This window comes from Pleurodeles waltl, chromosome 4_1 (assembly GCF_031143425.1).
Source record: "Pleurodeles waltl isolate 20211129_DDA chromosome 4_1, aPleWal1.hap1.20221129, whole genome shotgun sequence".
NCBI classification, from domain to species: Eukaryota; Metazoa; Chordata; class Amphibia; order Caudata; family Salamandridae; genus Pleurodeles; species Pleurodeles waltl.
In genome coordinates this window covers 49,619,507-49,635,522 of record NC_090442.1, presented here as the reverse complement: position 1 = coordinate 49,635,522, position 16,016 = coordinate 49,619,507, and the positions used below count along the sequence as shown (strand labels likewise).

The 16,016-nt window shown below is 43.9% G+C and overlaps 1 long non-coding RNA gene across 2 annotated transcripts in view; it reads left to right on the top strand.

Annotated features, from left to right (window-relative positions):
- Nucleotides 1–14,549, top strand: part of LOC138287378 (uncharacterized) — a 92,712-nt gene extending 78,163 nt beyond the window's left edge. For both annotated transcript variants that reach the window (XR_011202208.1, XR_011202207.1), the window contains exon 3: nt 9,898–14,549. This is a non-coding gene — a long non-coding RNA (uncharacterized lncRNA). The remainder of the gene's footprint in view (nt 1–9,897) is intronic.
- The last annotated feature ends 1,467 nt before the right edge of the window (nt 14,550–16,016 follow it).

The window sequence follows — 16,016 nt, the reverse complement described above, 5'->3', positions numbered from 1 at the left end:
TTTAATAATAACTATCTTGAAGCCTGGGAAGGACCCGACGCAATGCGATTCGTATCGCCCACTCTCCATGATAAACACTGATAATAAGATCCTTGCAAAAATGATAGCGACCCGACTACAGCCACTACTTTCTAGAATGGTGCTCCCAGATCAATCGGGCTTTATTCCCGGGAGATCCACGAGCCACAATTTGCGTACTTTCTTTGCAGTGCTGGGATCACTAGAGACAGGCGATGATGTGGCTGCAGTGTTTCTCGACGCGGCTAAGGCCTTTGATTCTCTGGCCTGGGAATATATGTTCGCGCTTCTGAACCGAGTGGGCCTCAGCGCGCGTTTTGTGAATTGGATCAGGTTGCTGTACACTCTGCCCACTGCCAGGCTGCGCCTCAACGGGAGTATATCAACCCCATTCCTGGTCTCGCGGGGTACACGACAGGGCTGCCCGCTGTCTCCGCTTCTTTTCGTGGCTGCTATGGAGCCACTGGCGGCGGGACTGCGGCAGAGATATAGCAATAGCGGCCTACAATTCCGGCAACGCCCTGTCTTGATATCTTTATACGCAGATGATATTGCGATATATGTGCGCAATCCCGGGCAAAATCTAGACATCTTATTAGATGAAATTGTTCGCTTTGGGAATTTTTCTGGGGTTACTATTAACTGGTCGAAATCAATGATCCTGCCACTAACCCCTAGCGTAGAGAGATTCGACTCGCGATACCCTTTGGTCTGGGCAGATGGGCCAGTGCGCTATTTGGGCATACACCTATGCCGAGACGCGGAAACGCTTCGGCTTGCTAACTACGGAAAAGCGATGACATGGCTAGAGGGTAAGGTGGAGGCCTGGAGAGCCCTGCCCCTCTCGCTGACCGGTCGCATTGCTATTGCTAAGATGGTGGTACTCCCTAAATTTTTGTATTTATTCGTGAATCTCCCCCTGCCACTTACTAAGGCTTATTTCCGGCGCCTGAGATCCGCGCTTGTGCGGCTGGCGTGGGCGGGTCGTCAGCCCCGCATCGCTTGGGAGAAATTGACGCTGCCATTTGAGCGTGGCGGATTGGCAGGCCCAGACCTGGAGTTATATTATCATAGTGCTCAAGCACATTTCGCGTATTTTTGGTTGAATCCGACCCGTTATATGCCACATCTTGCACCGGAGAGGGACTCTGTCTGGCCTGGCGGTTTGGTGGGTGCGCTCGGCGGGCGGGTTCTCACCCGTTCTAGAGGAATAGACAAGGTCTCCTGCACTGCGGGAGCATGGAAAGAGTTGATGCGGCGGGCTGGGTTGTCGGCTCCCTTTGCACCATCGCTACCTGTTATGGCGGTGGCGGATGGCCAGATGTTTCGCGATGGAGGGGTGCGCGGGTTTCTACGTGACGCTGACTTGTTGGTGCTGGGAGACTGGGTGGTAGATGGCCGGCTGTTGGATGTCTCTGACGCACTCTCGAACTGTGACGGCACCCCGTTGCAGCGCTTTTGTGCTCTCCGCGTCCGCGCCTTGCTGCGCGATCGGTTCTTTGAAGAGCCGGTCGCTCCCTCTGAGTTCCGGGCTTTGGAGGCACTCTGTAGCGCGAAATCCCCCTCCAAGCTGATAACCAAACTGTATAATGCCGCGCAGGAGCAGGGCGGTGGCTTTGTGATGCCCGCCCGGGCTGCATGGGAGAGAGATGTGGGGGAGCCTATCTCGGAAGCGATGTGGCGCAGCTGCTGTGCTCATATGAGGACATTGTCCCCGAATTATAGACTGCGCTTGCTGCACTTCAAGTTTCTGCACCGAATATATTATACACCTAGGAAGCTACACTTTATGGGATTGATAGCGGACACATGCTGCGCCCGCTGCGGAGCTCCGGACGCGGGCTTCTTTCACCTGGCATGGGAGTGTGTGGAAGTATATAAGTACTGGGAGGAGGTACGACTGGTGATTGTTGAAATGATAGGGGAGGAGATACCCCTCTCTCCCAAGGTAGCGCTGCTGGGATATATAGACGAGGTGCAGAGCCCGCATAGACGTTTGGTGGGCCTGCTCATGCTGCTGGCCAAGCGAAGAGTAGCAATGTGTTGGGGCAGAGGGAGAGCCCCGCGCAGATCGGACTGGCTACGAGATGCGGCTTTCTGCCATGACCAGCTGTTAGTATTCTGGGAACTCATGCCAGAGAGATCCCGTCCCAAAAATATTTGGAGCCCTTTGAATGAATATCTGGCTATGCAGATTGTGAGTGCTGTGTGACTGATGTCCCTTACCCGAGCGTTTCGATCCCCCCCCCCCGAATCACGAGAGTTACCTTGATGTACGATATCCCTGCGTGATGTGGCTGTGCCCTCCACCTGCCTGCTCTTAGAGGTTTTTGCAATTGGTATCCTGTTGCAGTTCTCCCTGTTCGACGGTAGTTGATTAATATCATTGGGTGTTTCTGTCGTTTTCCCTATACGGTTTGGCGGAATGCTGCATTTTTCCGATATGGTGGGATTTTTTCTCTCTGATTTCCTTCTCCTGGACCCTTGGTTACTGGCGGATGGTGAGAGACACCGCTAGAGTCATATTTGTAATCTGGGACACTACTGTCGCTATATGATGTGTAATGACTCTCACATATCCTCACCCACTCGTTGGGAGCTCTGCTGAATTAATGTATGTTTTTTTTTTTTGTTTTTTTTTCTGGTTTGTGCTTAACTGAATAAACAATAAAATAAAAAAAAAAAAAAAAAAAGAAGCTGCTAGACACCCCTCTACACTAATAAGGGATACCTGGACCTGGTGCAAGGTGTATGTACCCTTTGGTACCCACTAAAAGCCAGGCCAGCCTCCTACAACACTTGGGCCCAGGATTCCTGTGAACTGAAAAATTGTATTACTGCTGGGTCTTCCAGTTTTGCCTGCATGCATCCTATGTTCCACAAACAAATGCTCGATACCCCTTGTGGTAATGATAACTGTTGAGTTGTTATTCAGCTTTTACAGACCATTCCTGTGGATAACACTGAGGATAGCTAGCTCCAGTTAGACAATGGATCCCGTCTATTTAATATCTTTCTTTGCCCCTCCTCCTTCCATATTTGAACTCTTATGTGGGACTGAACTGCAGACATTAGTCATTAATTTTTCCTTCAATGACCATTAGAATTGGATGTTCTGCTTACCGCATGTAAAACTGACCATGGTCCTGTGTCTCTGTTGGGCAGATAGTCCTCTAATAATGGATACGGATATCTAGCCCCTTGGTATGTGGTCACCTCAATACCCCAAGCTCTCAGGTACTCCCTCCTTTCAAGGATTTGCTTGGGGAGGTCAGGGGCTAATAACATGACCAGTGTTGGATATGTGTGCTTCTTGCTTGAATACATTTTATAGGAGCAATATCTTCTGTGGACACGTTTAAGATCTGGGAGTGCTTTTATAAGTCTTTAGAGTTTATAAGATTTTATAAGTCTTAAGATAGTAAAGTGATTGAGCACGTCTCACGGGGGTGGGATCCTGAGATGAATTCCAGGATCCAAAGCAACTGCAAGTCCTGCTCCTGATTATTCATATTTTGACAGTTTGACAGATTTGATTGCTGCGTGGCAGAGTGCTCACTTCTCGTTGTCCTTACATTGTTGAAAGTTAGAGGACTGACCCTTCCTGCTGCACAGTTCTCCGGCGCTGAGTCTTGCTGACCACTGGAGGGACTTTCACGTTCCTCTAAGGGGCCATTTACTGGAGAGGGTGGTCTGTGCTCTAACAGAATCAGAGGCGTCGTTGAAGTACCTTCTAGTTCGAGAACATTCTTTGCCACTACGATTGCGTCGGATCCAAGGAGTGTATTCTGATTTTTGCCTTCCCCTTGTGGCATTACCTTTCTTACTTTGTTGTTCTGAGATGGCCACAGTGGTCTTTATGATATTTGTATGGACGGACCAAGCAAACTTCTTGCACGTTTTCTCTCTCTCTTTATCAATTGCAAGGTCGGAGGCTTTCCAAGATTTCCGGAATTTCCTTGCATCAAAAGAATGGTCCAAGGCCTCAGGAGCCTCAATGATGAGTTTGACCACGTGGCTATTGGTGCTGTTTTCTGTAATGTCAATTTTTTCAGGTGAATCCACGTGTAAGTCTGCTTGGGCTATATACTGACTGCCCTTTATACTCTCTTCAGAGGGAACAGGTGTCAACATATTAGATAACGAGTTGACATTTGTACGCTCCTCTGCTTAGGTGGTGCAGGCCTCTTTCAGTATTCCTTCCAAGGTTATCGGCAATTGAGATAATCTGTCCACCACCTCTTTGCATGAGCAGATGGTGAAATCGTTAAGTTGTTTGGCTTGAGCCCTTGTTATCAAAGCACTTAGTTCTTCTAACTTGCCATCTATTCCGGAGACGAACACTGCCAAAGTGTTTAACAGGTCTACCTGGATATCCATTTTATTAGAGTAAAACTGAAGCGCCATTACTGTTGCCTGCATCAAATTCAGAACTGCGGCCCAAATTTCAGTTGCACTGGTTACTGCCGATGGCTGTAGATTGTCCCTTGGGTCAGCCCTCTTTGGTCTCCCACTAAGGCTTTTGCATCGGGTCTCTCTGTGAGGCCTTCCCTGCCTCCGCAATCCTATTTGAATCGTCTGGTCTTGTGTTCAGTGGGTCCAACTCCGTATTTTCAGATATATAAACCGGAAAAGAATGGCACTTAGAGCTGGGACTCTTTGGGTGATCTTGCGATTTCTCTAATTCCATGATTTCAGCAGTTATTGACAACTCTGAGTCAAGGATGGGTGGGTTGGTCAAACTAGATGCAGTATTTGGGCTATGCTGATTTGAACAGTTTTCTTTCATGATCTTTGCTTGGTTGAGGGTTTCGTAGGCTCCCGATATGTGGGCTGGTTCCATGGGGAGCAACATCCAAAAGTCCCCTGTTTGGGTGCCGGTTTTCCACGAGCCAACACAATCATTGTTGTTGGTGATAGAGGGATTGATGGTGGCAGACCTCCTCTGACATCAATCTCCTCTTTGGGCCTTTTTGGTTTCTGGACCTGAGCAGGTAGTGGGCTGACCCCAGGAGCTTGTTGAATGGAACCCAGCAGATCCCTCTTATTTCCACGATTACTTTAAACAGCACAGTAGTCGGTTTTCTTGTGGTAATCAGATTAGACAGAACATATTGCCTCCTCTTTATGGAGATTATCAATTGCTGACTGACCCATCTCTCTTACATTCACCATTTCCACACTGTTGTTTTGCACTGCTAGGCTCCTACTGGTTATGTTGGTCTTACTATTTACCCTGCATAGGCTAGGAGTCTGTAAAGCAGTAAGGAAGAAGGGTTAGCCTGCTTCTCACGTGGGAGACAGTTCAAAGTTTTTGATGCCGTCCTGAGAATGTGCATTCATAAGTCTTCGTTTTAAGTCTCGGCTAGACAGCGCATGTGCTGCCCCTTCGAGACATGTTGTTTGTACTTTGTGTGCTTCAGCCCGTCCATAGGCTTTCCCTTTGCTGGCTCCATTGTCGCTCTCATATTCTGTCTCCCCATTTGTCCATGGCATGCATGCATCATGCCTCTTTCTCTGTTTAGTCCTCCCCAAGATCAGGGTCCAACTACTATATCAATCCACTGGTCACTGTTTTAGCATCTGCTTTAGGAACTACTTTTTTCTTTATCTTTGAGAAGTTTACACGAGCGCATATGTCTCGCTCCAAGCTCCTCTGTAAATAGGCCTGAAAATCTTGTCCTTGTCTCGTCACATGTACTGTTTTCCGAGTGCGTCTCTTTCATCCCTCAAGCTCATCCCGCTTGTTCCTGCCTGCTCCACAGCCGCAAACAAATGTAGTTTGTTGATCCAGACAGAACAATTGCTATATTTACTTGAGCTTTCTTAGACGCACACCAGCGATTACCATCTTGTTGCCTGCCACCTGGTTCGCTTGCTTTGCCATCACTATTGTGATAACGGTTACAAATTAATCGCTGTGCTTTCTGGGTGTGTCTCTAGCAAATATCTATGCTTGCCCCCTCCTTGTTCTTAACGTATCGACCCTTCGCCGCTCCCCATCATCGTGTCTGCCCCTCCTATTTTTCTATTTTATTGTCTTTATTGATTTGCCTAAACATTCCAGGATCACTTGAGCTGAATGGGAAAAACTGCTTTTTTATTAGTTTCATAATAACAGGATGTGACTGTGAACAACGTACATAGGGACACATAAACATACATTGATACAGTGATCGGCGAGATTTTCCAATGCCAGCACAAGCTCAGCAGCCTTCTCTTCGTTACTTGACACAATGGAGCGCGATGCATTATAAATCACTGTCATTTTACTTTAGGTTAATTTATTTTTCCTTAGCAATCGATTAAAAAATTGTATACATGTGTACCAGTAAATATAATTGTGTAAAGTCGAATTCTCCTTTTTTCTGTGTATACTTCTGCGGCCATTAGCGAGTTTCTCAAATTTAGCGTATTTGGCTACAGCAGACCCATTAAACCATTCTTCACTGCTCTTTTATCAGATATGCAGGTGGAGCTCCTTGGAGGAAGATTAATGGGCAAATCCAAACTCTTGGGGGCGGGGGTTAAAAGACATTGACATTGACAAATCCAATAGCTCTCGCATTCCTGAGACCAGTTGGCTTTGCCAATGCCTATTTCAGAACTTCTGGGGTTTTTGCAGCAGGGAGCTCGTACTCCATAGAGTATGACTGCCTCCAGAGATCGAGAGCTTCCAAACCAGGTATAAAGGAGTGTTGTGGTGTAGGGTTTTGTGTGTTAGGTAAACTATCTTCAGTTGAATCTTGGCCATGAAAGGGAGCCAACAAACTGTTTTGAGCATAGGAGTGATGTAGTCATAGTGTTTTGAGCCTGTGTTCAGTCTAGCTTCAGTGTTAAGATAAGGCTTGAGAGGAGCAGTCCTTATTTCGGGCGGTCCTGTTATTGTTGCACACCTGTACTCTAGTCTGGAGAGGACTCGGGATTGCCCTGCTGCTTTGAAGTTTGGGAATAGTAAAAAAGGTTTTACTTTCTTGAGGTAATTCATGTGGGAAAAGGCCCCTCTTGTAGCTGCATTGATGTGTGCTTGCAAATTGTGTTTTTTATCTAGTGTTATTCCAAATGACTTAATTGACTGTATGATGATAGGTTTGCAGTTGAGGGCAGTTAAGTTGCTAATCCATTCTTCAGGTGGTGGAGACCTATTGGGTGGGGATTTAGTAAACATTTTGTTTTTAGTGTGTTTAGTTTTAGGTGGTTTTGTGCCAGCCAGTGTTCTGTTTCCATGAGTGTGTGGATAAGTCTTATGATAGCTTCTAAAGACAATATCTTAGGTACAATGATATCTTTAGGTATGATATCTTTATGTACAACTGTGTGACACCTACGTACATGTGATAAGATATTTATGCTTGTACTTATACTTCCTGAACCCCAGTTGAGACCGGGAAGGGATTGGATAGTGTATGATTCAGCTTGAGTCTCTGAGATTGGTTCTGGAGAAAGGAGAACCATTTTAACACATTTCCTGCCAGACCTGTTCTGTTTTCCTGAGGTCCTAGGAGATTGTCGTGTCTGACCATGCTGAAAGTTGAGGACAGGTCCAGGAAAATCACGAGGTATGAGTTGTTTTGTTTGAGTAATTGTTAGAGCATCAACCATAATATGTACAATGGCTGTTTCCATGTTGTGCCCTGGTCTGAAATCTGATTGGCATTTGTCTAATAAACTAAACTGCATAAAGTGTTGGCATTGTAGGTTATGTGCTCAGTTGTCCAGCAGTTTTGCAAGGAACAGGATGGTGGATATCAGTCATCAGTTATTTAGGTATGATGGGTCAAAGTCAGGTTTTTCAGAAGTGGTGTTACTTGACCAATCTTAAGACATTCTGGGATGAATACTTGTATTAGGAGGTTCACAATCTTGGTCTTGAGTGAAGAGAAAAACATTATTTTGTCTTTTAGGATTTGAGGTGGTATTGGGTCATTGAAATGTACAGTTGGCTTCACTGATGGCAGGATGTTTTGGATTTTACTTTTACTGAGGATCTTGAATTTGTTCTAGGTGGATTTATTTTTTGCCTCATGGAGAGGGAGAGTGTTAGCAACTTTTTGCAGTCAGTCTCATTAGTTTGGAGGCGTGGGTGAACAGAAGCTGACCTTGTAGATGTGGTGAGTCTTTTGTTATTGCAATATTACTTTTCTCTATCTTCTCATTGAAGAAGGTCAAGAAGTCATCAAAGTTCAACTGTGTGGCTGTATCCTGTTGGGTATTGTTATGGTGGCTCAATTGTTGCTTAATGATTTCAAACAATTTGCCTGGGCATTCTTTTTTTGCATTATTTATCTGGGATCTGAAGTATTCCATTTATCTATTACTTATACATTTTATTTATGACTTTCTCAGAGTTCTGAGCTGTTTTAGTTGTGGTCAGGGCACTAGCCTCTATCATCTCACAACAAGTCTGAATCTATTTCTTCATTTTGGTGACCGTTACACCAAAGGTTGTGTTAATTTGTTTGTGATCCTTTTTTGTCATCTAGAGGTTGGGGGGCTATAGTCTCCATTATGTAATTTATCATTCTGTTGTAGTGTGCCATTACTTTGTGAACATCAAAAACGCGGTCCTAGGGATGAAGGTTTCTTTGGCATAGATCATACAGATTTTCTCTATTGATGTAGGTTCAAGTTATCTAGAAAGATTGTGTTGAGGTGTCCTAAGGTTTGTGCTGTGATTGTTTCTATTAATTGCTTGGTGAGGGTGTAGTTGTGTTCAGGAAGGTGGGAGGTAACTGTGTAGTTTGGTCATAGAACAACCCCCCATGAGGACTTAGCCTCCTGTGAATATATAAGAGTTTGTGTTCTCCATTTGGAAAGCTTGATTTGTAAGGTCGATCTGCGAATGCACACAATCCCCCACTTGATCTTAGTGTGCAGTCCAGTATTATGATGTTGTAGTTTGGTGGAATGAAGATATTTTATTTATTTAATAGTTTTGTAGAAGAGTAATTTAGCCAAGTCTCTGTTAGGATTACTATGTCTAGATCATGTGACAAGATATGGTCGACTAGTTTGTTGGAATGTTTAGCTGCTGATCTGCAGTTATGCAGCAAGCATTTTAGTGCATTTATAGGCTCTATCTTTCTGTCTTGATTACCTGGGATGAAGGTGATCTTTCTTATGTTTGAGTGGTTTATAGTAGAAGCTATGGTTCATTGCTCCCAAGTATTGTTTATGGCTAAGGTGTGGATGTTGTTACGTAAGATTCGAGAAGGTCATCAATGTTTGTCTCTGAGTTCTGGTTTGGTGTCCTGTTCAGGCTTACAGTTATGTTTGGTAAAGGAATAGCTTGATACTGTGAGTTTTATTGTGGTGGACGGAGATGTATGCAACCTCCTGGTTTCTTTAGCCATAGTTATTTCAACTACCATCTTAAAGTTGGCCATGATATGCCGTAATTATTGACTTATCTTGTCTGTTTTCTAGGTTGTTAACGCACGCTTTCCAGGGAGAAATAGGATTGTTTCTGGTGCTGGGTAGGGGATATTCTTATGAGGGTGTGTGTGTGATTGTTGTTTGATATATTTCATGCCTGGTTTGGGGAGTTGTGCAAAGAGGAATTCTGCTTGTAGTGAGTGGGAGGAGGTTTTGATGAGACACTTGAACAGCTTACTGATAAATACTGATCTGCACAAAACTCTTCATCAGAATTTCCATCTTTAGACCTCTTCAACCTAGTGTTCCAGTGTTCTCAAACTTCCTATGTGGAAAATGCCTAGAGCCCTTTTATCTCTATCAGAAAATTAACTTATATTCTGAATGTTGGTTTTTTTTCTTTATTTTTGCTAAATGCATACATTCAGCATTGGATTAGCTAATAAATGTTATTCCGTTGTGCCAATTTGCATTCTGTAACAATCTCTGGTTTTAAATCCACAGGTGATTGAAGCATGGACACAGAAACATAGAAGGCAAAATGGTGATTAGTAATAAGCAGAAAATTAAAATGCTTAAAGGACCTATTCAGAAGAAGTAAAGTTGCTTCCGAGCTTCACAAAGAAAAAAGTATTGAGGAAGCAGGTGTGGTGAGGAACTTGAATCAGAGTGAAATAAAGCATGTGAAAGCAGTTTCTCTAAATACATTTCATGCCACTCTAATGGTATATGAAGAATGCCTTGGAGATGCTAACCCTGGCAAGAAAGACCATCTGTCTCAACCTGTGAGGACAGGCTTTAGTCTAAAGCTCCATACGATCCAAGAGGAAATACACACAGAACAAGTGGAACTCAATGTGAAGAGTTTTTTTAACAGATCTCAGCAAACGGAACACTTGAGCACCATTTACAGTGTGTTATCTTTAAATAGATTATAAAACTCTGTTAATTACTTATACAGTGTAAATCAAGCTACTTAAAAAACAGATGGTTAGGTTAGGACTAAGATAAATGGTAATTATGATGTAGAGACGTGGGTAGAGCTGGGACTGGAAAGGTGAATGAAGGAAAATAAATACGCCTCTGTGACCAATCTGCTTGACCTATTGCTTGTAGCCCTGGTCCACATGTTCACTGCCCATTGGAGGTGACCTAAGGTGTTTACATAAGCATGCCAGACCTACAAAACCCTTAACATCCTCACTGTAGTCTTATTCACAGACTTTGAAAACATCCGTAAGAAGTGTGAAAAGAGACAATGTTCTGCTACTGATACACAATATTATTCTGAATGTTCATGCCAATACATCATGTGACTAGGTACCAAACCTTGAAATACTGAACATCAAACAAAAACCTAATCAGTTTATTATTCACTCATGAATAAATATGAGAAAAGATATAGAGAATCCACATGGACATAATGAAGAGACAATAACCCCATGAGAGGCATCCTGATAAGTAGCACACACTTCTGAGACAGGTTATTTGGTGAATTAGGCTACCTACAGAGATTATAAACCTTGAACTCCACAGATAAGTGATATTTGGCTAAATAAAAGTGTCCAGGTGTTAAGTTGAACATGTGCAGTAGATTAGAGTAGTCAGTGCTAAACGGGATCTGAACACATCCTGAATCAGATTTAGTCTTATCATGGCATGTCTGCAAGAAAAATCCCAACTTGGAGATGTTAACTCCAGAAAGAAATCTTATCTTATTATGGAATGTATACAAGACAAAGCCGAACCTAGAGATATGAGTGCCAAAAAGAAATCTTATATGTGCTCTGAATGTGAGAAGAGCTTTACTTGTCAATCCAGTCTCAGTGTGCATGAGAAAACTCACACTGGGGAAAAACGTCATCGTTGCTCTGAATGCCAGAAAAGCTTCATTCGCAAAAACCATCTGACTCGACATGAGAGAACTCACACAGGGGAAAAACCTTATACGTGCTCTGAGTGCCCTAAAAGCTTCATATCTAAATTCAGTCTTACTCGACATAAGAGAATACATACTGGAGAAAAACCTTTTCCTTGCTCTGAATGTCAGAGTAGCTTCAATTGTAAAACTCTTCTCAGTCAACATGAAAGAACTCACACTGGGCAGAAACCCTATCAGTGCTCTGAATGCCCAAATTGTTTCAGTTGTAAATCGGATCTCACTCGGCATGAAAGAACACATACTGGGGAAAAACCTCATAAGTGTTCTGAATGCCAGAAAACCTTCAGTCGGAAAAATATTCTCACCAGGCATGAGTTAACCCATACTGGGCAGAAATGCTATAAGTGCTCTGAATGCCAAAAATACTTTAGTCGTAAATACCTTCTCACTGTACATGAGAGAACCCACACCGGGGAAAAGCCATTTCACTGCTCTGAATGCCAGAAAAGCTTTAGACAGAAAATGAGTCTTACTTTACATGAGAGAACTCACACTGGGGAAAAACCATAAGTGCTCTGAATGTCACAAAAACTTCAGTGGCATAGCCAGCCTCACTCACCATGAACAAACCCATACTGGGCAAAAGCGTTATCAGTGCTATGAATGCCAAGAAAGCTTCAGTTATAAAACCAGTCTTATTCTAAATGGGCGAAATCACACCGGGGAGAAACCTAATCAGTGCCCTGAATGCCAGAAAAGCTTCAGTCATAAAGTCAGTCTAACTTTACATGAGAGGACTCACGCTGGGGAAAAACATTATCAGTGCTCTAAAAGCCAGAATACTGTTAGTCTGTAAATTCATTTTACTGTTCATGAGAGAACACACAATGGAGGGAGAAACATTTCGGTGCTCTGAATTCCAGAGAAGCTTTAGTTATAAAAGAATTCTCACTGTAAATGTAAAATCCCATAGTAGCTACAAAATGTACGAGTGTTCTGAAGGCCTGGAAAGATTCAGTCGGAAGATCCATGTTATAAGAGAACCCTCAGTAGGTAAAGAACTTATTCAGAAATGTCATTAAATGAAAATGAATTAACACATACTGTGCCAAATCTGAATGGCAGAACACTTTAGTTCTGAATCTGACACTTCTCTACATGAGAGAACCCATACTGAGTGAAAAACCTTAAAAATACGACCTTCATCAGAAGCGCTTGTCATATCCAATGCAGTGGCTATAAACCATCTATACTAAGCAAAAAATGTTTACTTCCAGTCTCAACAAGCTGAAGCTGATAATAATTCCTCAAACAGGACTTTGCAAGAGATCGCAAGCCCCTCTTCTAAACTTCCTGGATGACCTTCGCAACAGCTTCGAGAATGACTTGATGTTTTCCAGTGACAAGATTGTTAATCTCCTAGTTATCATAAATGCCCCATACACACTAGAATGCTATCCTTGCAGACCAAAGCACCTTCTGGGATTCATTTGCCACACTATTTGGGAAAATTTTAAATAGGATTATCAGCAAACTAAAACCTGTTACCACCTCTTCAAAAGCCTGCAATTCCAAAATCATTAAACATGGCCAATGTGCCTGAGTGACCATCAAGCCAATTTGCCTTAGTGACGATCATTGCCGTATTTGTCAAAACATCTCTGTTGATAGGACACATCCCAGACAAACTAAGCATGCTATAAATAAACCTTTTGGAAAGGAACCCGCCGTGACCTGATTGATCCCTGGCCTTCCCAGTATTGGTAAAATCCTGGGCGCTCTTTAGTGACTTCCAGCCAGTCATCAGGCACCAGAGAAGGACCAAACCTATCTTATTGAACCTCAGGGAAGAATCCCTCTCTGTTAGGGACTACAGTAAAAGTAGCACATTGATCCTCCTTGCCCTGTCCACAGCCTTCAATACAGTCGACCACAGCATTCTCCCTTCTCAACCGTAGACCTCTTTTGGGCTCAGATATGTTTGACTCCAGCGGCTAAGATCATATTTAATTAACTGCAATGACCTGTGAGGTTTCTTAGGGTTTGCCCCTCAGAACAGGCTCTCTTCAGCACCTACAATGGCTCCACTCATTTCTATCCTTATTAATCCCAGCGGTGGCCACCACTTACGTTGGCAATAGTCTAATATACATCAGAATCCCGAAAGAGCTAGAGAAAGAAGGTAACTGCACCGTGTTCTTTAGTTCATACAAAAAGCGATGACAAACAGTTGGCTGTGTCTGAATAGCACCAAAGCTTGAACCACTGTCTAGTGCCTTTTTCCCAACCCATTAAATCAGTCCGAAACCTGGGAATCCTTTTCAGCGATGAACTGTATGTCTTCACTTGCGTCGTCTTTGTTCTTCCTCTTCTGCTGCCTTGGTACATGACCACCATACTATTTCAAGAAAAGAATGCAGCTGCCAAATATTAGATGAAATACTATGCAGACAGTTGTTGCGCAGCCAAGTCCTCGAACCTTCAACGAGGCGATCTGGTACTTGCCAAGTGGAGGATGCATCACAAGGATGATACAAACGTAGCCCCTCAGCTCTGTGTGATCACTGACATCCATGACACCATGACTGTGGCCTGGCAAGATGGGCCCAACATCACTTGCAACTCATCATATTTCAAGACCCTACTAAGAGGAGAATGCGAGTAAGTGATGACAGATGACTTTGACGATGACTCCAGCAACCCTGGAATACTTCATGCTGAAGGAGAAAATAATGAAGGCAGCTCCATGAAGTTTCCCAGGCCTTGTCGTCTTGGTTTTCTAATGAAAAAACAAGACTACAAGTCCTGGAAAAAAATAATAAAGAAACCTGAATGGCACGTGACGGATGGACATGGCAAACTGGGCAGCTATAACTATGGATAGCTTGTTACCTTCCTCAAGCATGTTGCCTCCTGTCTCTTTCACATCATCTGCTCTGTTCTCTGTGCTCCTCTGTTTATAACACCTCTGTTGTAATATAATTGTGTTTAGTTTGTTTAAAACTTAGATTTCCTTTTTTAGGCATCCTTCAGCCACTATCTCATTCACTGTGCTTTGATCCGCAATTCTCCCTTCGCTTTCTGTTTAATAAATGCTTCTTTTCCTATGTGTTTTTGTCTCCATGTTTTCCTTTGCTCTGCTACAGCGCACACTCCATCTCCATTGTGTGTACTAAAAAAGCCTCTGCCCTTAGGCAAGTCAGTTGCTGCAGTTTCCTGGCTGTGTGTGTCTGCCCAGGGACTGTAATTCTAGGAAATAAACTGTTTTTTTCAAGACTTACTGCCTCTGGACATTTCTTCAATATGGTCACAAGTTCCTCTGCTGTCCCTGGTGGTGTCTAAACCCTGCACCAGTGCTGACACAGATTTTTGCCTCCTCTATTCATACCAATGTTTCCCACAACTGTACTTTCCTACTGGCTTGGATTTTCTTCCAGAGTGGTGTCCTGGAGTTTTGGCTGTACTGGACACTGCATTTCATCAGTTCATCAACTTGAAGAGGCTGCACCCTGTTATTTTGTAACAGCCCAACCTAATGTTCAAGTAGAATAACACTTTTAGCAATTAATTTCAAGAAAGCTTTCTCTGCAGCGATATTTAACATCTACAAGCTTTACTAACTCAAGTTACTAATTTTAATACGAATTTGTGTTCTTTAAAAAAAAGTTCATATATATGTCTAAAAAAAATATATATATGTGTATATATATATGTGTGTTCGATGGCATATGTAGCTGCAGATACACATGCTGTGCACAGTCCGCCGTCTGGTGTTGGGCTCGGAGTGTTACAAGTTGTTTTTCTTCGAAGAAGTCTTTTCGAGTCACGAGACCGAGGGACTCCTCCCATTTCGATTCCATTGCGCATGGGCGTCGACTCCATCTTAGATTGTTTTTTTTCCGCCATCGGGTTCGGACGTGTTCCTTTTCGCTCCGTGTTTCGGGTCGGAAAGTTAGTTAGAATCCGGTGGCCCTTCGGGGTTTTTTTCGATCCCCCGTCGGGGCCTGGTCGGCCCGGCCACGTGCGACTTCAAGGCTGATGGAACGGATCCCATTCCGCTTCTGCCCAAAATGCCATAACAAGTATCCGTATACGGATCAGCATCTGGTCTGTAACTTGTGCTTGTCCCCCGAGCACAAGGAGGATACTTGTGAAGCCTGTCGAGCGTTTCGGTCGAGGAAGATGCTGAGAGACCGAAGAGCCAGGAGACTACAAATGGCGTCCACGCCGACAGGTCAAGAACGTTTCGAGGAGGAAGAAGAGGCTTTCTCCATCCACGAGTCGGATTCTGAAGAACTCAACGCCAAAGAAACACCCAAAACCGTGAGTAAGACGTCGAAAATCAAGACTCACGAGAAGTCCACAAAAGCCCAGGGGACGCCACCGCCAACAGGCCATGGCTTAACCCGAAAACTAGGTGACCGATCCAAGGCACCGAAAAAGGGCATGCTGGTGTCGAAGTCATCCGACTCCGGTCGAGATACTGCCACACAGCAATCTCGGAGCCGAGACAGCGGCTCCGAGAAACTTCGGCACAGAGACAGCGGCACCGAAGAATTTCGGCACCGAGACACAAAGCCGAAAGCAAAGAAGGTTTCTTCGAAGCCTAAAAAGACTTCCGAAAAGGTTTCGGTTCCGAAACATTCAGCCTCGGAGCCGAAAACTAGTTCCTATACAGAGGAACAAGGATTAACCTCCCAATTACATAGATTTGGAGAGGAGCTTCAAGCTGGAGAGCCTG